A 23,590-nucleotide genomic window follows, 5' to 3' on the forward strand; every position below is an offset into this window, starting at 1 on the left:
TCTTGGGCACAGGGACTATGGTGGTCTGCTTGAAACATGTTAGTATTACAGACTCAGACTGGGGGAGGTTGAAAATGTCAGTGAAGACACTTGCCAGTTGGTCATCGCATGATCGGAGTACACATCCTGGTTATCCGTCTGGCCGTGAGGCATTGTGAATGTTGACCTCTTTAAAGGTCTTACTCACATCGGCTGTGGAGAGCGTGATCACACAGTCGTCCGGAACAGCTGATGCTCTCATGCATGTTTCAGTGTTACTTGCCTTAAAGCGAACATAGAAGTGATTTAGCTCGTCTGGCAGTTTTGTGTCACTGGGCAGCTCTCGTCTGTGCTTCCCTTTGTAGTCTGTAATAGTTTGCAAGGTGTCAAAGCCCTTGAGCCCAACAATGGCAGGAGAGTTTCACAGCCTCCCCCACCCAAATGTAGAGGCCTTTGAGGCCCCCTGCTCTCCATGGCATCTCTCTGGACAATGATCATAACAATACAGTACCCCTTGGATATAAAAAGGCATGCAAAGAGTACAAAAGCAAGCTCATCATGGACAATCCAGAGACTGTTTTTGATGACTGCTGCAAAAATAGTAACGTAAGCAACTTAAACAACACAGAGTTCTACTCCCTCACTGAAATGAAGGATACATTCACCCAGCTGGAGGTAAGGCAAGTAGAGCTGGAACAGCAGGTGAATAAACTCCAGTCAGCACAGACCCAGACAACAGTCCAGCACAACAACACCCCCTCAACCAGACCCGGAGAACTGGAGGGGGAGAGAGACTTGTATGCACTCTGGATTGTAGTGAGACAACTTCAACAGGAGAAAGAGCAGGAGTGGAAGAAGGAGGCCCAGCGGCAGAAGAAGATGAGAGCACTAGAGGAGAAGGTGAAAGTTCTGGAGAAGAAGGTGAGAAAGATGATGTGTGAAAAAGAACAACCCATTAGAGAGCTGGCCACCGCCCCAGAGTAGCCAGCAGAACAGCCCACCTCAGATTCTAACCAAAGTCTTGACACCACAGCAGGACAGATAAATGAAGAACCCCAAGCCCAGGGGACCCCATCCCCTCCTAGCACCCCCAGTCAGCCCTGCTGATAACCCTCCTGGCAACGCCCCACACCCACTAGGACACACACAAGCCACAGATTGAACTCCTTATGGACTCAAACGAGAAATATATCAACTTTTTCCCAAATACACAATGTGTAAACTCAAAAACACAGCGCGACCCAGCCACATATTAATACACACAGGCACTAACAACATGAGAGCACAGCAGGAAAGGGTGGCCACAGCACACCACAGCAAGGGAGTAATTGAAAAAGCTTATTCTACTTTCCTTAAGGCACAAGGATTATCTCCACCCTGTTACCACGAAAATACTTCCACCCTGCTACCATACAGCAGGTAAACGCAAGTATTTCCTGTGACAGTGCAACAAAACCAAGTGTTTACCTGGCCAACCACTCCACCCTGGACTTGAACAGCCTATGTGACCAGGTCCACCCTGGACTTGAACAGCCTTTACGACCAGGTCCACCTATACAAGGCAGCAGTGCCCATCTTCGCCAGGACCCTAAAGGACATCGACCTCACTGACAGCCCCAACACCTCACACAGGAGCAACCCCACCCAGACACCCCGCCCAGACCAGCGAGACACTCTCCCAGACCTGCGAGACACTCCCAGACCTGCGGGACCTCGGCCCCCGGACCTACAGATAGAGGACCCACGTCGAGAGGACCTACATCCAGACCACAGCACCATATAGGCTCCATCAGATTAGACCTATGCCCCTCCTGCCAACCCCATGCCCCCCTCTCTTTCAAAGAGGGCCTCAGTGTGAAATTCACACTTAAGCCCAGGCCGTGAGTAGCTAAACAGGCCTAATCCCCACTCTTACACTAGCCCAAGCCAATGGCATGTACCAGATGCTTAGTAGGCTCTACTCGCACTTTGGTCTGAGGCCAAACCACACAACTAATAACATTGGACACTTTATGGAACATGAAGCCTTCACTATCTCATCCTGGAATATCCAAGGCCTGAGGTTATCTGCCTTAGGCCTAAAGAGCAGGAACCTGAACTTCACCAAATAATTCAGAAATACAGACTTTGTGATCCTGCAAGTAACATGGTATAGAGGAGGTGGACCCAATGGTTGCCCTCTAGGTTACAGAGAGCTGGTAGTCCCATCCACCATTTGGTATAGAGCAGACTTAACCCTCTCTATTAAATTAGTCAGAACAGGAACATTTTACATCTGGTTAGAAATTAATAAGGAAATGATCTCAACAGAGGAAAAATGTAATAATGTGTGCTATCGATTTCCCCCCATCCGCAATAGAATCCCCATATTTTAATGATTACAGCTTCTCCATCCTAGAGGGGGAGATCAACCATTTCCAGGCCCAGGGACATGTACTAGTCTGTGGTGACCTAAATTCCAGAACTGGACAAGAACCTGACACTCTTAGCACAACACACACCTGTAGGTCAAAAAACACCTGCCTCAAGGTGACAGAATTCCCTCCCAAATATGCCCCCCTAGACACAACTATTACAAAACAACGGCTCACAACTCCTGCAGCTCTGTTGCATACTGGTCTGTATATAGTCAATGGTAGGCTTTTAGGGGACTCTTACGAGTAGGTACAGCTCATCCCTTGGCAGTAGTACTGTAGATTACTCTATCACTGACCTCAATCAAGAGTCTCCCAGAGCGTTCAAAGTCAGCCCACTCACAACCCTATCAGATCACAGCAAAATATCAGTCTACTTGAACAGAGCAATACTCAATCATGAGGCATCAAAGCCAAAGGAACTGAATAATATTCACAAATGCCATAGATGGAAGGAAAGTAGTGTAGAAACCTCCCAAAAACAATTAGGTAACAACAAATTCCATTCCTTCTAGACAACTTTCAGGACAAAATGTTTCACTGTAATAGTGGAAGTGTAAACTTGGCAGTAGAAAACCAAAACAGTATATTTGACCTCTTAGCTTCCCTATATAATCTAAAAAATATTAAGCAGACAATCTAAGAAAATTATCAACAATGACAAATGGTTTGATGAAGAATGCAAAAACCTAAGAAAGGAATTGAGAATCCTATCCAACCAAAAACATAGAGACCCAGAAAACCTGAGCCTTTACTATGGTGAATCAATAAATCAATACAGAAATACACTACGAAAAATAAGGAACAGCACATCACAAATCAGCTCAATGTAATTGAAGAATCCAAAGAATCTAACCACTTCTGAGAAATTGGAACACTCTAAACAAACAACAACACAAAGAGTTATTTATCCAAAATGGAAATGTATGTACCTTTTTGGCTCTATAACAAAGAACAAACAGCAAAAACATATACAGTGGGGCAAAAACGTATTTAGTCAGCCACCAATTGTGCAAGTTCTCCCACTTAAAAATATGAGAGAGGCCTGTAATTTTCATCATAGGTACAATTCAACTATGACAGACAAAATGAGAAAGAAAAAAAATCCAGAAAATCACATTATAGGATTTTTTATTAATTTATTTGCAAATTATGGTGGAAAATAAGTATTTGGTTACTTACAAACAAGCAAGATTTCTGGCTCTCACAGACCTGTAACCTCTTCTTTAACCTTTCTGATCTCCCCATCCCGGATCCGGGATCGTGAATACAGACTCAAGCTCATTACCATAACGCAACGTTAACTATTCATGAAAATCGCAAATGAAATGAAATAAATATGCTAGCTCTCAAGCTTAGCCTTTTGTTAACAACACTGTCATCTCAGATTTTCAAAATATGCTTCTCAACCATTGCAAAACAAGCATTTGTGTAACAGTATTGATGGCTAACGTAGCATTTAGCATTAGCATTCAGCTGGCAACATTTACACAAAAAAACAGAAAAGCATTCAAATAAAATCATTTACCTTTGAATAACTTCAGATGTTTTCAATGAGGAGACTCTCAGATAGCAAATGTTCAGTTTTTCCTGAAAGATTATTTGTTTAGGACAAATCGCTCCGTTTTCTGCGTCACGTTTAGCTATGAAAAAACCCCTGTATCCAGGATTGTGTAAATCTATCAGCAAGCTCATTAGCATAACACAACGTTAACTATTCATGAAAATCGCAAATGAAATGAAATAAATATGCCATCTCTCAAGCTTAGCCTTTTGTAAACAACACTGTCATCTCAGATTTTCAAAATATGCTTCTCAACCATAGGAAAACAATCATTTGTGTAAAAGTAGCTTGCTAGCGTTAGCATTTAGCGTTAGCATTTAGCGTTAGCATTAGCGTTAGCATCCAGCACGCAACATTTCAACAAAAACATAAAAGCCTTCAAATAAAATAATTTACCTTTGAAGAACTTCTGATGTTTTCAATGAGGATACTCTCAGTTAGATAGCAGATGCTCAGTTTTTCCAAAAATATTCTTTGTGTATTAGAAATAGCTCCGTTTTATACATCACATTTGGCTACCAAAAAAAATCTGAAAATTCAGTCCTCAAAACGCGAACTTTTTTCCAAATTAACTCCATAATATCGACTGAAAACATGGCAAACGTTGTTTAGAATCAATCATCAAGGTGTTTTTCACATATCTCTTCATTGATACATCGTTCTTGGACACATGGTTTCTCCCCTATATCAAATGGAAAAGTACGAGCAGCTGGCAATTGCGCACCGAATTCCACGCAGGACACCAGGCGGACACTTGGAAAATGTAGTCTCTTATGGTCAATCTTCCAATGATATGCCTACAAATACGTCACAATGCTGCTAAGACCTTGGGCGAACAACAGAAAGTGTAGGCTCATTCCTTGCGCAATCACAGCCATATAAGGAGACAATGGAAAACAGAGCTTCAGAAATTCTGCTAATTCCTGGTTGATGCATCATCTTGGTTTCGCCTGTAGAATGAGTTCTGGGGCACTTACAGACAAAATCTTTGCAGATTCTGAAACTTCAGAGTGTTTTCTTTCCAAAACTGTCAAGAATATGCATAGTCGAGCATCTTTTCGTGACAAAATATTAATGGCACCTGTTTGAACTTGTTATCAGTATAAAATACACCTGTCCACAACCTCAAACAGTCACACTCCAAACTCCACTATGGCCAAGACCAAAGAGCTGACAAAGGACACCAGAAACAAAATTGTAGACCTGCACCAGGCTGGGAAGACTGAATCTGCAATAGGTAAGCAGCTTGGTTTGAAGAAATCAACTGTGGGAGCAATTATTAGGAAATGGAAGACATACAAGACCACTGATAATCTTCCTCGATCTGGGGCTCCACGCAAGATCTCACCCCGTGTGGTCAAAATGATCACAAGAACGGTGAGCAAAAATCCCAGAACCACACCGGGGGACCTAGTGAATGACCTGCAGAGAGCTGGGACCAAAGTAACAAAGCCTACCATCAGTAACACACTACGCCGCCAGGGACTCAAATCCTGCAGTGCCAGACGTGTCCCAATGCTTAAGCCAGTACATGTCCAGGCCCGTCTGAAGTTTGCTAGAGAGCATTTGGATGATCCAGAAGAAGATTGGGAGAATGTCATATGGTCAGATGAAACCAAAATATAACTTTTTGGTAAAAATTAAACTCGCCGTGTTTGGACGACAAAGAATGCTGAGTTGCATCCAAAGAACACCATACCTACTGTGAAGCATGGGGGTGGAAACATCATGCTTTGGGGCTGTTTTTCTGCAAAGGGACCAGGACGACTGATCCGTGTAAAGGAAAGAATGAATGGGGCCATGTATCGTGAGATTTTGAGTGAAACCTCCTTCCATCAGCAAGGGCATTGAAGATGAAACGTGGCTGGGTCTTTCAGCATGACAATGATCCCAAATACACCGCCCGGGCAACTAAGGAGTGGCTTCGTAAGAAGCATTTCAAGGTCCTGGAGTTGCCTAGCCAGTCTCCAGATCTCAACCCCATAGAAAATCTTTGGAGGGAGTTGAAAGTCCGTGTTGCCCAGCAACAGCCCCAAAACATCACTGCTCTAGAGGAGATCTGCATGGAGGAATGGGCAAAATACCAGGAACAGTGTGTGAAAATCTTGTGAAGACTTACAGAAAACGTTTGACCTCTGTCATTGCCAACAAAGGGTATATAACAAAGTATTGAGATAAACTTTTGTTAGTGACCAAATACTTATTTTCCTCCATAATTTGAAAATAAATTCATTAAAAAATCATTTTTTCTCTCATTTTGTCTGTCATAGTTGAAGTGTACCTATGATGAAAATTACAGGCCTCTCATCTTTTTAAGTGGAAGAACTTGCACAATTGGTGGCTGACTAAATACTTTTTTGCCCCACTGTACATTATCAAATACAAATCTTAGAATCAACTATTAAAGACTACCAGTATTCACTCGATTCTCCAATGACATTGAACGAACTACAGGACAAAATACAAATCCTCCAACACAAAAAAGCCTGTGGTGTTGAAGGTATCCTAAATGAAATTATAAAATATACAGACCACAAATTACAACTGGATATACTTAAACTGTTGAACATCATCCTCAGCTCTGGCATCATCTCCAATATTTGGGACCATGGGCTGTTCACCCCAATCCACAAACATTTGGGAAAATTTGACCCCAATGACTACAGTGGGATATGCGTCAACAGCAACCTTAAGAAAATCCTCTGTATTGTCATTAACAGCAGACTCATATATTTCTTCAATGAAAACAATGTACTGAGCAAATGTCAGATTGTTTTTTTTTTACCAAATTACTGTACGACATTCTCCCCGCACACCCTAATTGACAAACAAACCAAAACAAAGGCAGTCTTCTCACGGCTCTGTTGATTTCAAAAAAGATTTTGACTCAATTTGGCATGAGGGTCTGCTATACAAATTGATGGAAAGCGGTGTTGGGGGAAAAACATCCGATATTATAAAATCCACGTACACAAACAACAAGTGAGCGGTTAAAATTGGCAAGCACACACATTTATTTCCACAGGGCCGTGGGATGAGACAGGGATACAGCTTGAACCCCACACCCTTCAACATGCATTCGATAAGTATTCAGACCCCTTGACTTTTTCCACATTTTGTTTCATTTGTTACATTACAATTTCAAGTCTCATAGCAAAGAGTCTGAGTACTTATGTAAATAAGGTTTTTCAGTTTTTTTTATTTCATACATTTGCAAACATTTCTAAAAACATGTTGTCATTATGGGGTATTGTGTGTAGATTGATGAGAACAAATCATTTAACACATTTTTGGATAAGGCTGTAACATAACAAAATGTGGAGAAAGTCAAGGGGTCTGAATACTTTCCGAATGCACTGTAACTCAACAAATTGGTGAGGGCACTAGAACAGTCTCCTGTACCCGGCCTCACCCTACAAGAATCTCAAGTCAAATGTCTGCTGTTTGCTGATGATGTGGTGCTTCTGTCCCCAACCAAGGAGGGCCTACAGCAGCACCTAGATCTTATGCACAGATTCTGTCAGACCTGGGTCCTGACAGTAAATCTCAGTAAGACAAAAATAATGGGGTTCCAAAAAGCATCCAGTTACCAGGACCACAAATACAAATTCCATCTGGACACCTTAGAGCACAAAATGGGACAAACACCAAATTGAGACTGCAAGCAGATTTCTGCAAAAATATCCTCAATGTACAACGCAAAACACCAAATAATGCATGCGGAGCAGAATTAGTCCGATACCCGCTAATTATCAAAATCCAGAAAAGAGATGTTAAGTTCTGCAACCTCCTAAAAGGAAGTGATTCCCAATCTTTTCATAACAAAGCCATCACCTACAGAGAGATTAACCTGGAGAAGAGTCCCCTAAGCAAGCTGGTCCTGGGGCTTTGTTCACAAACACAACAGACCCCATGGAGCGCCAGGACAGCAACACAATTAGACCAAACCAAATCATGAGAAAACAAAAAGATCATTACTTGACACATTGTAAAGAATTATAAAATAAAACTGAGCAAACTAGAATGCTATTTGGACCTAAACAGAGAGTACACAGTGACAGAACACCTGACCACTGTGACTGACCTAAAATTAAAGAAAGCTTTGTACAGACTCAGTGAGCATGGCCTTGCTATTGAGAGAGGCCGCCGTAGGCAGACCTGGCTATCAAGAGAAGTCAGGCTATGTGTACATTTCCCACAAAATGAGGAAACTGAGCTGCACTTCCTGACCTTCTGCCAAATGTATGAGCATATTAGAGACACTAATTTCCCTCAGATTACGCAGACCCACAAAGAATTTGAAAACAAATCCAATTTTGATAAACTCCCATATCTACTGGGTGAAATTCCACATTGTGCCATCACAGCAGCAAGATTTGTGACCTGTTGCCACAAGAAAAGGGCAACCAGCAAAGAAAAAACACCATTGTAAATACAACCCATATTTATGTTTATTTATTTTCCCTTTTGTACTTTCACTATTTGCACATCGTTGCAACACTGTATATAGCCATAACATTACACTTGAAATGTCTCTATTCCTTATGAACCTTTGTGAGCATAATGTTTACTGTTCATTTTATATTGTTTATTTCACTTTTGTTTATTATCTATTTCACTTGCTTTGGGAATGTAAACATATGTTTCCCATGCCATATATAGAGAGAGAGAGGAGAGATTTTTGAGTTTTAAATAATCTTTATTGTGTCTGGGGGCCCAGTTTATAATAGGCAAACTCAACCCTTAGTCTCGCTGCCAACATTCCCTCCAGCATTCCCACCACATCCACAGACCCCTGTCCCCGAATACTGTTCTATCGGGTCTTCCATATCGCTAATTTTGCTGCCCCTAAGACAACTACACCCTTTTGACTGAACCTGTACTTTGACCCAAATATATACAGTTGGGAAGAGAAAACCTCTCCCAACGTTGAGAACCAATCAGTGATCAGTTAAATCATCCCGACCAACCTGGGACACAGTAAAAACAGATGTGCCAGAGATTCAGACTCGGCACAGAATGGACACCCCTTCCCAACAGTAGGGTCCAGGTGTACCAGATGCATGTTGGTGGCTATAGCTCCATGTATTATCCTCCATTGGAGGTCAGCTGTCATCTTATCAATAGGCAGTTTGTATAATGATCGCCAACAGCCTTTTGGAGAGGCACCTGGACCGAGCACACCCGCCCACCTCGTCGATTTTACCCCTTCCAGGGAAGAGGCATGGGACACCTTTACACATATTCTGTACATGGCCTTCTTTCCCACCTCCTTGAACTCCCCCAGCTCCGGGGTATCGAAGGAAAGCAGCATCCCCACGTCCTCCTCAAATGCCCCCATCGCAGCACTAACAATCAGTGCAGGGAACACATAATCCAGACCCTCCTTCCACCGATCAGAATTGGAAGTGTCAGTCACATACTGCAGATGAAGCACTGGCAAGGAGTCGCAGACCTCCGCGACGACCTTCCTCAGTAGGCGAGAGGATCCTATCCCCGCTCTTTCTCCCAGCTCCTCCAACGATCTGCTCCTGCTCCGCATCAGATGACCCAGCTTGGTATACCCCACGCCTAACAGGCATGAACGTAGGCTAGCTGAAACCAGAACACGGGACTGGATGGCAGTGTTGTGAAAAAGAGGCTCTTCAAAAAGCCACATCCCTGGTGGCGTGCAGGCCTTACGGGACTTGACAAATACTCTCCAAGCCTGCATAACAGACTCATAAAATGGAGTCAGGCCAGGCAAATCACCCGCATCCAGCTTTAAGAGGAAAAGGTGCTTGGCTAAGCCCAAACAGCCGCTCTCCTCATCAATATGTAGGCTGTTTCGACCCAGCTAGAACAGTCTCTGTACAACAATCTCTGGGCTGCTTGGAGCCGGAAAGCCATGATCCTTAAGGAAATGTCCACCATGCCTTGCCCACCCTCGTGCAGTGGCAGGTACAGGGCTGCAGTTTTAATCCAGTGTTGCCCAGACTTGAAGAAATTGACAAGGGTCCTCTGAAGCTCTTGTATCAGACCCTTTGGTGGCTGCAAAATCATTAGTCTGTGCCACAGGGTAGAGGCAGCAAGATTATTAGCTACCAGGACCCTTCCCCTATAAGACAGCTGGGGCAGCACCCATTTCCACCTTGACAGTCTGGCACACACTTTCTCCGCTACACCCTCCCAGTTCATTTTCTGAAAGACATCGGAGCCTAGAAAACCCCCCAAAGTCTTCATCCCATCTCTGCCCCCCTGGTAACCGTGGAGCGGACCCCGTCTGAAGCTGACCTGGGCTCAGCGCTTCATTCTTTCCCCAATTGACTCTAGCTGAGGAGGCCCCCTCATACACCTTTAAAGTTTTTGAGAGAACCTTAACATCCTCACCCCCTGTAATAAAAACGATCACGTCATCTGTATACTCAGACAGTGCTATTGTGGGACCCTTCATTACACCTGGCACAGAGAAACCAGTAAGCTTCGCTCTTAAAAAACAAAGCATTGGTTCAATCGCCAGACTATATAACTGCCCTGAAATTGGGCATCCCTGCCTGATGCCCCTTTGGACAGGGAAGGGGCAACTCAAACCACCACCCACCTTCACCATACACGAGGCCCCAGCATACAATAAATTCATCCAAGACAGAAAAACATCCCCAAACCCAAAGGCTTTCATTGTTTTAAACAAGTACTGGTGGTCCACACGTTCAAAAGCCTTCTCCTGATCCAACGAAAGTAAACCCACATTTACATCAGACAGTTTACAAATGTCTAAAACATCTCTTATCAGAAACAAATTGTCAACAATAGAGCGGTCAGGTACACAGTAGGACTGGTCCTTGTGGTTCAACAATCCCAGATACTCTTTCAACCTGTTTGAGAGACATTTAGAAACCATTTTGTATTCTGCGCACAGCAAAGCAACAGGTCTCTAATTTTTTATGAGAGCCAAATCCCCCTTTTTTGGCAACAGTGAAAGCACCGCACGTTGACAGGATACAGGAAGAGAACCCTCATGAAAATATTCACACACCACTTCATTAAAATCCTCCCCAATAGACCCCCAAAAGTGCTTATAAAACTCAGATGGCAAACCATCGATGCCAGGGGCTCGGCCTGTTGAGAGCTGCATAACTGCTGTGGACAGCTCTTGCAGTGTAATGTCAGCGTCCAATGCAACTCTCTGCTCAGGTCCCAATTGAGGAAGACCGTGTAACAACTGTTCAGTACACAGAGAGTCACAATCCTCTGCCTTATAGAGGGATGAGTAGAAATCCACGGCATGTTGACGCATTTCAATGTCATCCGTGGTCACCTTCCCATCAGGTAGACGAAGGCAGACCATCTGTTTACGTTGAAATGTCGACTGTCCTAGGTTAAAAAAAAGCGCTAGGAGCATCCATGTCCTTGAGGGAAGCGAAACGAGTCCTAATCAAGGCACCCTTCACTCTTTCATGCAGAAACGACCTCAGTTCATGTCTCTTGTCCTGTAAGTTCATGACTAGTCCAGGGTCGTTCTGAGTGAGCAGCTTCAATTCAATAGATTTGATGTCCTGTTCAAGGGCCTTGATAGTCTCTTTAACTTCAATTTGAGACAGAGCAGTATACTGTTGACAAAATACTCATATTTGGGCCTTCCCAACCTCCCACCATTGTCTCAAGGACTCAAAATTCCCTTTTATACCCCTCCATTTTTTCCAAAACAACAAAAACCTTTCACAAAACATGACATGTAACAATTTAACATTAAAATACCAGTAAGGTGACTACCTTCGTGGACAGGACAAGTGAATATCAACAGTAACAATATGATGATCAGAGAAACCCACAGGAGTAATGGCACACTTTCCAACCCTACTACAGTATTGCTCAGATACATACAACCTGTCTAACCTTGCTGCACTGACACGACCTTCATTAATTTTTAGCCATGTGTACTGCCTAACTTTTGCATTCCTTACTCTCCACACATCAGAAAGCTCAAACTCAGTTAATAGGCCAGACAGGCAAGTGGCTGACCGCAGGTGTGGTTCTTCAGCGGTGCGATCAACAGTAAAATCCACTGTACAGTTCCAGTCACCCCCTAAAACCATACACACCTCTTGATCACACTGTCTTAAGGTTTCCTTTATTTGATAAAATATAGCAATACGCTCTGTACCCTCATTAGGAGCATAAACATTCAAAAAAACAAACAAAAACCCCATAACATCCACCTTGACCAATAAAACCCGACCCTTGACAATCTCTGTTGTAGATACCACAGTCACCCCTAAGCCTGAGGAAAACAATATTGCCACCCCAGCACTGAAATTAGTACCATGGCTGAGTACATGCTGCCCCTCCCACCACATACCCCAGTCAACCTCATTTTCCTCATCACTATGTGTCTCCTGTAGGAAAACTACATTAAGCCTTTTCTGTTTTATTACTTCTAATACCCAAGCCCTCTTATTCCTGTCCCTTCCCCCATTAATATTGAGAGAACCTACCCTTAGTACCTCCATATAGAAAAGAGAAAAGAAAAGCCGAAGAAAAAAGACACCCTATGAAGAATGATCATCATCATTTATTTTTATTCTCTTAACCTGACTACGTTTCCCACCACCTTTTGCTGCTGCAACAGCAGTAATACATTTCCTCAAGCGAAACTGCTTCTTCTCACTCAATTGGTCTAACCTCACTGTCTTCTGTAACATCACAGCTGACCTCACAAACTTATCAACATCAAAATAATCTGCCAATTTGACAGATTTCCCAAAAGTCTGATCCAGAAACCCATTTACCTCCTCTAGATCATAAACTGAGTCCTCACCAGCAGCTGTCATATCAAAAGAGATATCCATATCATTCTCCTGATCCTCAGCTGAGACCACAGACAACTGACTCCCCTCTACCACATCCCTTTCAACACTCCCCACATGCACCTCATCACTCGTACCAGGCATCTCCTCCACTACCTGGGAGACTAGCCCCACCTGAACATCACTACTCATAGTGGGCATCTCCTCCACTAACTGGGAGCCTAGCTCCACATGAACCCCAGCACTCGTAGTGGGCATCTCCTCCACTCCCTGGGAGCCTAGCTCCACATGAACCCCCTCCTGTACCCCGTTACTCGTAGTGGGTATCTCCTCCACTACCTGGGAGCCTAGCTCCACATGAACCCCCTCCTTTACCCCAGCATTCATAGTTGGCACCTCCTCCACTACCTGGGAGCCTAGCTCCACATGAACCCCCTCCTGTACCCCGTTACGCGTAGTGGGTATCTCCTCCACTACCTGGGAGCCAAGCTCCACATGAACCCCCTCCTTTACCCCAGCACTCGTACTGGGCACCTGCTCACCAGTCTGAGGAACTGGCTCTTCAGATACATCCTTACCTTCTACAACAATACTTTTCTGTAGCATAACATTTCCCTCTAATACAAGTTGCAACTACGTGCCCTCAACACGGATAACTTGTTCCTCAGCAACAGGGGCTTTTGGCTGCTCTACCGCTGTCGGTCCACCTCTCCCTACGTCAGAGGGCCCAGACGTTATGATGGCCACCTGCGCCCCTCCCTCGGCCTTCTCCCTTTTCGGGCAAGCATGTCGCTTATGACCAACATCCCCGCACTCAAAACACTGTTGACTACCCGTACCACCATAAACCATATACAGTCTATTGTCATACTTGATTGTAAACGATAACTCTAAAGTCTGCTCCGGTGAGTCCAAAAAACATAAATGCCTGTTGCAGAAATGACATTACCTGTTTCAACGCCAGGTGTTTGCAACCCAACGGGACAACCTTAATTGAACTGGCAAACTTCCCAAAGCGCAATAACTCGCGCTCCAATAGCTCATTTGGAATAAACGGTGGTACATTTGAAATCGTTACCCTTGTTGATGGAGAAAAAAGCGGCGTAACTTGAATAAACATTCCTTTAAGAAGTACGCCATGCTCAACCATCCGATCAACCAGACACTCTTCTTTAAGAAATACCACCACCGCTTTATTCATCCGGGATGCATAAGCAATATTCTCATAGCCTACCTTCTCTCCTACGGTGACCAGAAACTCCTCCACCGTGACAGTAGCTTCAGTAACACACCTAAAGCCGTGCCGAAGTGACAGGGACGGCATCCCCATTCGGGCTGCCATCCCTGCCAAAATCAGGGTCATTTCCATACGATAAACAAAATACTTAATTATACCACAACAAAAATAATAACCTTAATCATGCACAGAAGAAAACCAAAAAAATGCCACCAAGAAATAGCAAACCGAAAGAAAGTTGTGAATATCTAACTCTCCACAACACACGCACTCCTTCACTCAAACAATTCCCAGCATGTACCAATAACTCCCAGCATGCAGAGAGAGAGAGAGACACACACATTCTCATTGGGTTAGAAGTTTACATACACTCAATTAGTATTTGGTAGCATTGCCTTTACAAACCAACATCACAATACCCACTTCTACAACCGTATATCCAAAACATCTTTCCCAGCTATACAGACAGCACACCAACACACCATATCTCCTCAAACATCTCTACTCATTTTATAGAACTCAAACTCAACCCTAAGGCACGCAGAGACCATCCCATTAAACAATAGTAAAGAGTCTATTAACCCCCCACCTTTGACCCTGTTCTTCCTTGTTAGCCAAATAGCTAACTTTGCATGAGCAAACAGAAAATTCAACTAAACACAATTGGCTTTCTCCTTACTCGAATACCTGTATCCCATAATAAACATCCCAACAATAAAAACCACCCCCAAACTCTCACACAGATATTCTAACAGAGACATTAAAGGCATTAACCTGGTGCACACAGAAAACACATGAATCACAGTTTCTTTCATTTTACAGAAAAGACACCCCTGCCCAATTCCCAGTTCAACCCGTGCCAACCAGCTGTTAGTGGCCAGGGCTCCATGTAGAACCCTCCACTGGAGGTCCCCTGACCTCTTTGGTACTGGGGGTTTGTAGAGCCCCCTCCACCTAAAACCCACCATACTCTCCGCCCCACATGCCCCCTGCCACTGATGTGCCTTCACTCCTGTTAGGCTTCTAATGTTCCTAACCTTAACGCAGAGGTTGTAGAGGGCTTTAACTCCCACATTCTCAAACTCCCCCAGGCTCGGAGTGTTAAAATCGAACAAGTCCTCCAGACCCCCTTGCCAGTCTCCAGTCTCTGCAGTCACCTGCAGTGGTGGAAACATTGGTGGCCCCTCTCCCTTTGTCCGCTCAAACATCCCCCTTACCGGCTCAGACAGTGCCTCCTGGACCTCCTCCAGGAAGCTCTCCAGCAATCTAAGAGACGTTATTCCTGTTTGTTGTGCCAAGACTTCCGGGGTTTTCCTCTCCCAGCAGTCTCAGGTCACCCAGCCTTTGTAAACCCCCTGCCATCAGTTGCCTCTGCAGGGTGGCCGACTGAACCGATCTCAAAGGGATGGCTGGGTTGTGGAAGATAGGCTCCTCCCACACCCATAGCCCAGGCTCCACACCCCCTTCTCGTATGGGCCTTAGCAGCTGCCAGGCCCTCAGCACTGTAGAGTAAAGATCTGAGAGACCTGCTGTACTCAGCCTCTCCAGCTTCATGAGGAACAGCTGCCGGTCCAACCCTAATCCGCCAGCTCTCCTCAGCAGCGCACATGCTGGCTCCCTCCAGCCAACATCAGCATGGTACAGCAGTCTCTGCACCGCCTTTAGCCTGAAAGCAGCCATCCTGCTCTCCAGTTCCACCAGGCCCTGTCCTCCTTTGTGAACGGTCATGTACAACACTGCTGCCTTCAGCCAGTGATGGCCAGACCAGAAGAAGTCCACCAGCTTGCGTTGCTGGTCTGCGGGGTTGAGGACAGCCAGTTTATGCCCCATGGAAGATGCCACCAGGTTGTTAATTAACAGCACCCTCCCTCTATATGACACTTGGGACAGGAGCCACCTCCACCTGGCCAGTCTTGACACCACTGCCTGTTACAGCCCCTTCCAGTTCTTTCTTACCCACTTCTCTGAGCCCAGGTACACCCCCAACACTTTAAGCCCTTCACAACCCCACTGCAAACCCCCTGGAAGCAGAGGAGGAGCCCTATCCCCCCACACCCCACATAACAGAGCTTTGCTCTTGCCCCAGTTTACCTAAGCTGATGAAGCTCCCTCGTACACCTTCAGACTGGTCTCTAGTGCCTGCATATCCTGATCATCCCTGACTATCACAGAAACATCATATGCATATGCTGACACTGCTATGCCTGTCACCACATCCATTGCTGGCCAGCACACTCCCTGCAGTCTCCTGCGTAGCAGTCCTTAAAAAGGCTTAATGGCTAGTGTGTATAACTGCCCCGATAGAGGGCATCCTTGTCTAATGCCCCATCTCACCCAGACTGGCCTACTGAGCCCCCCTCCCACCTTGACCATACATGACGCCACAGCATACAACAGCTTCACACAGGTCAAAAACCTTTCCCCAAACCCAAACACAGACATCACATTAAACAGATACTCATGGTCCACTCTATCAAAATACATGGTCCACTCTTGATCTAAAGAGACCAGTTCAAAGTTCACATTAGAACCTCTCGACAAGTCCAACATGTCCCTGATTAAGAACAACTTGTCCGTGATTGAGCGTCCCGGTTCACAATATGTTTGGTCCTTATGTACTATCGAGTCAAAATGGGACTTCAGTCTGTTAGAGAGGACCTTGGCAAATATCTTGTAGTCTGTACAGAGTAATGCCACAGGCCTCCAGTTCTTAAGTTCACACAAGTCCCCTTTTTTGGGCAGGAAAGTCAGAGCCGTCCGACGGAAGCTCATCTGCAACTCTCCTACCCCGACGCATTCACGCAACATGCAAAAGAAGTCCTGTCCAATTATTCCCCAGAAAGTTTTATAAAACTCCACTGGGAGTCCATCGACCCCCGGTGCACGACCGGGGGACATCTGGGTTTCGGCCTCTGCCAGTTCATGGGACAACAGAGGAATGTCCATTTCATCCCTCTGTGCCAGAGAGAGCTTAGGGAGTCCTGTGAACAAGACTTGAGCACACATAGCATCACACACTTCTGCCCTATACAATTCAGTATAAAACTCCACAGTCTACTCCCGCATCTCACCCACCATAGAGGTCACCCGCCCATCAGACAGCCGTAGACAATGCATACCCTTGGCTTCACTGCTCTGTCTTTCCAAACCAAAGAAGAAGGAGCTGGGAGCATCCATCTCATTGAGCATGGAGAACCTAGCTCTTACAAGTGCTCCCTTTGCTTTAACTTGGAAAAAACTGCCCAGGTCCCTACGTAATTCAGCTAAATTAGCCTGGAGGCCTACATTGCCTTGCCCCACCATCTCTACCTCTATCTCACTAATACAACGTTCTAGTTCCCCCAATACTCTCCTAGCCTCTGAGGATGTGAGAGCTGTGTACTGTTGACAGAAAAGCCGAATTTGGACTTTCCCCCCATCCCACCATTGACTCAGAGACTCATACTCCTCTCTTCGCTGCCCCCACCTTTCCCAAAAGATCTGGAAACCTGAGCAAAAAGCCACATCTTGTAAGAGCTTTACATTGAACTTCCAATAAGATGCCTGCCGGGGCCCTGGTGAAATAGACAGTCGAGCCATGGTTATGTGATGATCCGAAAACCCCACCGGGAGAATGGTAGCGCCCAGCAGCCTATTGCTCCGATTCCTAGACATGTAAAACCGATCAAGTCGGTCTGCACTCAACCTAGCCCCAAAAAACTTCACCCGTGTATACTGTCTTGTGTTTGGATGTTTAGTTCTCCAAACATCCACTGGGTCGATGTCCCTTAACACTCCCACTGACACTGAATGAGGCTCTTCCCCATTTCTGTCTTTCATATAGTCCATTGAACAGTTCCATTCCCCTCTGACCACCAGCGTCTCCTCAGGCGCTACCTATGAGAGTTCTTGTCTAAGGCTCCCAAATAGAACCCCCCCCCCCCCCCCCCCCCGCTCTCGTTGTGTTAGGCACATACACATTTATAAAGACAAATCCCATGTTGTTAATTTCTGCTTTAACAACAAGCAGCCTACCTTTACACACCTCCTTTGAGGAGGTTTTACAGACAGCCCCGGTGCAAAAAGGACTGCCACTCCTGCACTAAAATTTGTCCCATGGCTCAACACACTTGCCCCTTTCCACCAGAGCCCCCAATCGACTTCATTCAACACATCATTATGCATCTCCTGCAGAAACAACACCTGTACTGTTTTTTGTTTTACATATTCACCCAACACACTCCACTTTCCCGCATTCTGGTGCCATTTATATTGAGCGAGTCTACCCAAAGAGTCTCCATAAAAAGTGGGAGAAATGCCAGCAGAGAAAGAGACCAATAGCAAAGCTCAAAAAGCTCCAGTGTCAGAAAGAAAATATACATCTAAACAGTGTCTGAAGGTAAACCTTTACGCACTGTTGTGACCCACTTCCTAAACCGTTTCCTGGGTGAGAGGACACCATGCCCCTCATTTTTCATAGCATGTTGTACTGATCTTACAAACTTTCTAGGATCAGAAGAAAAAGCCTCAATATATTTTTTTTCACATTAGTCTCATTCAGGAACCTTGTCAATTCTCTCAACGTGTACTTAGACCCCTCTGCTTGACTGGCTGTCAGCTCCGGGCCCATTGAAGAGGAGTCTAAAAAAAAGAACTCCTCATCCGATTCCTCAGACTCCCTTTCCTTCTCATCTCTATCTCCCACCCTGACCACCTGCCCTTTTTCTCTGGTCAGGCGATCACCCACAGCAACAGGCAAAATTTCCATGGTACCTTTGCCCACAGCCTTTTTCCTTTTCTGCTTGACACCCTCCTCCTCCCCCCTAATCTCTTACACTTCCCCACTATACTCTCCTCATCCACTAGAATAACCTGACTTGACCCAGCATCATCTACACCACCTTCCCTGGCATGACTAGGCCCATCCTCAGCTACCCCACCATCTCTAGCCTGACTACACCCAGCCTCCGCTTCCCCACCATCTCTAGCCTGACTAGACCCAGTCTCCACTACCCCACCATCTCTAGCCTGATTAGACCCAGCCCCCGCTTCACCACCATCCATAGCCTGACTAGACCCAACCTCCACTACCCCACCATCCATAGCCTGACTAGACCCAACCCCCGCTACACCACCATCCATAGCCTGACTAGACCCAGCCTCAGCTACCCCACCATCTCTAGCCTGACTAGACCCAGCCTCCGCTACACCACCATCCATAGCCTGACTAGACCCAGCCTCAGCTACCCCACCATCTCTAGCCTGACCAGGCCCAGCCTCATCTACACCACCATCTCTAGCCTGACTAGGCCCAGCCTCATCTACACCACCTTCCCTGGCATGACTAGGCCCAGCTTCTGCTGTCTACATCTCCTTACCCCCTGCACTTTGACCTCGATTTCCCCCACTGGCGCTTGTACCCTCCTTGTCTACGGGCTTTATGTGGGCACGCAAAGCTCTTATGCCCCAAATCCCCACATTCAAAACACATAGACTATCTGTGCTGGCAAACCCTGCATAGAGCCCCTCCCCATGTCTCACTTTAAAATGCACATTTAGTTGTTGCTCATTGTTGTTCAGAAACATAAACACTGTGTTTAACGGCATCTGCCTGAAAACCTGCCGACAGTACACGAAAACCACTAGCAAACTTACCAAACTGACTCTGCTCTTTCCGGATTTGATCATCCGTAATAAACAGAGGCAAATTTGCAACTACCACTCTTGTCAAAGGGTAGAGAGAGGTAAAATTGACACCAACACATCCCTTACAAATATTCCGCTAGCAATTAGCCTACCAACCAAATTAGCTCTTTTCATGAACACAACCACAGCTTTGTTCATTCTAGAAGCAGAATGTATAAATTCAGCTCCTACATGTTCACCGACCGCAAGCAGAACCTCCTCCACCTTAACTCCATTCTCAGGAACACACCTGAATCCATGCTGTATCGACAGCGTCTCCTCCGCGCTAGACTGAGAAGACATTACCCACACCACACCTTCCAAACCCCAGGAAAGTTACTCTGTCCTCTTCCACCCTAACTTTGAAAAAAACTGTGGATATCGCTAAAACAAATATTGCACTAACCCTTCACCATAGAAAAATAAAGTTGAAAGAAAAGACCAAGAAAATAATCAAGAAAGTTAGTTAGGACAGAGCCCTCCACACCACACTCCAAAAAACTCCCAGCATGCACTGCAAGAGAGGGAGAGAGGGAGGGAGAGAGAGAGAGGTTCCGTCACACATTATTCTGATTTGCCTGCATGTCCACTGAAGCAACCCCCTTAAACCTTTCCCAACCTTCTCCTTTTATTCTCTCCAATGGAATATTGTTGGAGGAGGAATAAAATAGATTCAACCCTGGGGATGGAACATTTGTAGCGTAGCTGTAGCCATAGCAGTTTATTGCCGTGACTGCTCTGAGTTTCTGCCTTCTGGGTTAGCGGTTTTAGCGATTGAGCGCTAGCTGCTTTGGCACTGTGGGAGTTGGGTCTTTTTTGTCCGATCAATGCAGAGCACCGTCCAGCTTTAGAGGGCTTGTTTATGTGCAGCAGTGAAGTGGACCATTGGGCTTCAGTGCTGCTGTTGTGGGCAGATTTTTATAATCTCTCTCATTCTGCTATCGACCCGACATAACCGTTAAGAAGTGGCACTCTTTGGAGTTTTGTATAAGTGTGTGTTTGTGTATGAGGGAGGGGTGTGTGTGTGGTGCACTGTGTATCGGGGGCTGAGGGGCTGCTGACAAAGAACTGGAGCTGGTAGTGTTCTTTTATTTCTGATTGTTCCAACAATAGGTGCCTCTAGGTACCTCTAGGTATTCCAATTGGATACTTGGCCTATCACTCATGTAGATTGTTTTGGTTGTTGTCGCAGAATCTTTTTGTTTAGCTTTTGTCACCACGGGACAGACAGACAATCTGGCAAACACACGCACAAACACACTCACAGGCGCAGGCACACACACATACTGACAAACTCTATCTCTGTCACACATAGAGATACAACTGAAGAGAGAGAGACAAAGGAACAAATGAGGTTGCCTCAGTTGGGGATGGAGAGAGAGAAAGGCTCCACACAGAGAAAAAAGGAGATATTGGCAGGCAGCACCTTGTTCAGCTGGTTTTGACACAGACAGCAGACAGCTTCTCATACAGCTCTCCTTTGGCCATGTTGTGACTTATGAACACACAGAGATGCACTATGTAAACCCAATGCAAAAACAACTCTCAAATCGAACAAAGCTCATGACAGAGGTACTACCAAAGTGTGATCAGCCAGTTCAGAGGTGGTCCTCCACATGCCTCTCCAGAATGCAGGAAGGGAGATTGTAGGTAAGAAGGGAAAGAGAGTTTCCTCTTTCCTTTGTTTTTTAGGCATCTGGCATTGGAACACAGGGAAGGTATTAGGGTGGATATAAGGGCTGTGAAGGTGAGCTAGTATACCAGGTAAAGGCTATATACACACCTACCTATTAGCACGTCTGAGTTAAGTCCCCATGCAGTCCACCAAAGGGCTGGAATGCCACCCCTACACTCAAACACACAGGCCCCTGATGCAAGTCTATCAGATTGCTAAGCTCTCCCTCCCTTTCTCTGTGGTTCTTCTGTATAAGGCTGCCAACCACAACTGCAATACTACTGCACCACTGGCTCTGTGCCCAGAGAGAGATAGAGAGAAAGGGGGATAGAGAGAGAGGAAGATAGATGGAGAGAGAGAAAAAAAGAGAGAGAGGGCGAGACCACCTGCTGCTCTTTATATGCACATATTTGACTGTTGCATCAATACATGGGCACTTGTCATTGCAATAAAACATTTTTGAATTTGAATATAACTTCCTCTTTACTAATATAATCGGGCAGCTTTCCAAACGGTATCAGCGTTGTTTGCCAACTGTAGCGTTTGTTTGTCCAAAAACTACTCTCTGCCAGAGTGGAGATGCTGAATAGAAAACAGACAGAGAAGAAAGAGAGATAGGGAGGGTAGAAAGAGATAAAGAACTGGGAGAAAGGGGAAGAGAGAGGGAGAGGGCAGGTGAATGTGTTGAATGTGTGAAAAATATATATTTTACCTCCTTTTCTCCCCAATTGTGTGGTGTCCAATTGTTAGTAATTACTATCTTGTCTCATCGCTACAACTTCCGTATGGGCTCAGAAGAGACGAAGGTTGAAAGTCATGCGTCCTCCGAAACACAACTCAACCAAGCCGCACTGCTTCTTAACACAGCATGCATCCAACCCAGAAGCCAGCCGCACCAATGTGTTGGAGGAAACACCGTGCACCTGGCAACCTTGGTTGGCGTGCACTGCGCCCGGGCCCGCCACAGGTGAGACAATGATATCCCTACTGGCCAAGCCCTCCCTAACCTGGACGACGCTAGGCCAATTGTGCGTCGCCCCACGGACTTCCCAGTCATGGCCGGCTGCAACAGAGCCTGGGCGCGAACCCAGAGTCTCTGGTGGCACAGTGCCCTAGACCACTGCGCCACCCGGGAGGCCCCTGATATACTGATACTGCACAGGGCTACCGCTGTTTTTTCCTGTCTCTCTTAGTAATTTACAGTACCCTCTTCAGTTCCCCTACACCACAGTCTAGACTGGGGCGCCTGTCCTTAGACAACACCTGTTGCCTGGCAAAGACGGAGTCATATTTTGTCTGGGCTCAATTTCAGAGAGAGGGTTAATGATGTTATAACATATACATCACCACCACTGGGCCCAGAGGAGGGAGAGGTAACAGCATTAGAACTAAAAGATAGTTTATACTGTACTGCACATGGAGCCCTGGTTCAGTTGTTGTAGTGGTGGAGGTGGCTGTGGGATGGAAATCTGGTGAGTGAACAGACTGGTGAGTTACATTCTTCAGCCCAAGGTTTCTCTCTCAAGATGCTGTCTAGACACTGTAATCCATGGGAAGGAGGGAGGGAGAGCGAGAGAGAACCGAGAGAGAGAAAAGAGGGAGGTAGAGAGACAGAGCAAGACATACTCTGAGTGTACAAAACATTAAGAAAATCTACTCTTTCCATTATAGACTGACCAGATGAATCCAGGTGAAAGCTATGATCCCTTATTAATGACACAATCCACTTCAATCAGTGTAGATGAACGGGAGGAGACAGGTTAAAGAAGGATTTTTCAACCTTGAGACAATTGAGACATGGATTGTGCATTCAGAGGGTGCCTTTGAACAGGGTATGGTAGTTGGTGCCAGGCGCACCGGTTTGTGTCAAGAACTGCAATGATGCTGTTTTTTTAATGCTCAACAGTTTCCTGTGTGTATCAAGAATTGTCCACCACCCAAAGGACATCCAGCCAACTTCACAACTGTGGGAAGCATTGGAGTCAACATGGGCCAGCATCCCTGTGGAACGCTTTAGACACCTTGTAGAGTCCATGCCCCGAAGAATTGAGGCTGCTCTGAGTGCAAAATAGGAAGGGAGAGGTGAGAGGTGGTACAACTCAATATTAGGAAGATGTTCCTGATGTTTGTACACTCAGTGTAAGTTGACTGCCCTGGTCCCTGGGCTTGGAGATGGGCGTGGAAGTGTTGGTGGTGGGAAAGTGTTTGGTCACAGAATAATGAACCCATAATAGAACCCATGAAGATAAGAACAAATTCATTTGCAAGACA

At 45.6% G+C, this 23,590-nt stretch overlaps 1 protein-coding gene across 3 annotated transcripts in view; it reads left to right on the plus strand.

Annotated features, from left to right (window-relative positions):
* Positions 1–23,590, plus strand: part of LOC110492389 (cadherin-4) — a 571,662-nt gene that overhangs the window by 373,519 nt on the left and 174,553 nt on the right. The window lies entirely within an intron of this gene.

This window comes from Oncorhynchus mykiss, chromosome 16 (genome assembly GCF_057628025.1).
Source record: "Oncorhynchus mykiss isolate SJ-2025 chromosome 16, ASM5762802v1, whole genome shotgun sequence".
Lineage (NCBI taxonomy): Eukaryota > Metazoa > Chordata > Actinopteri > Salmoniformes > Salmonidae > Oncorhynchus > Oncorhynchus mykiss.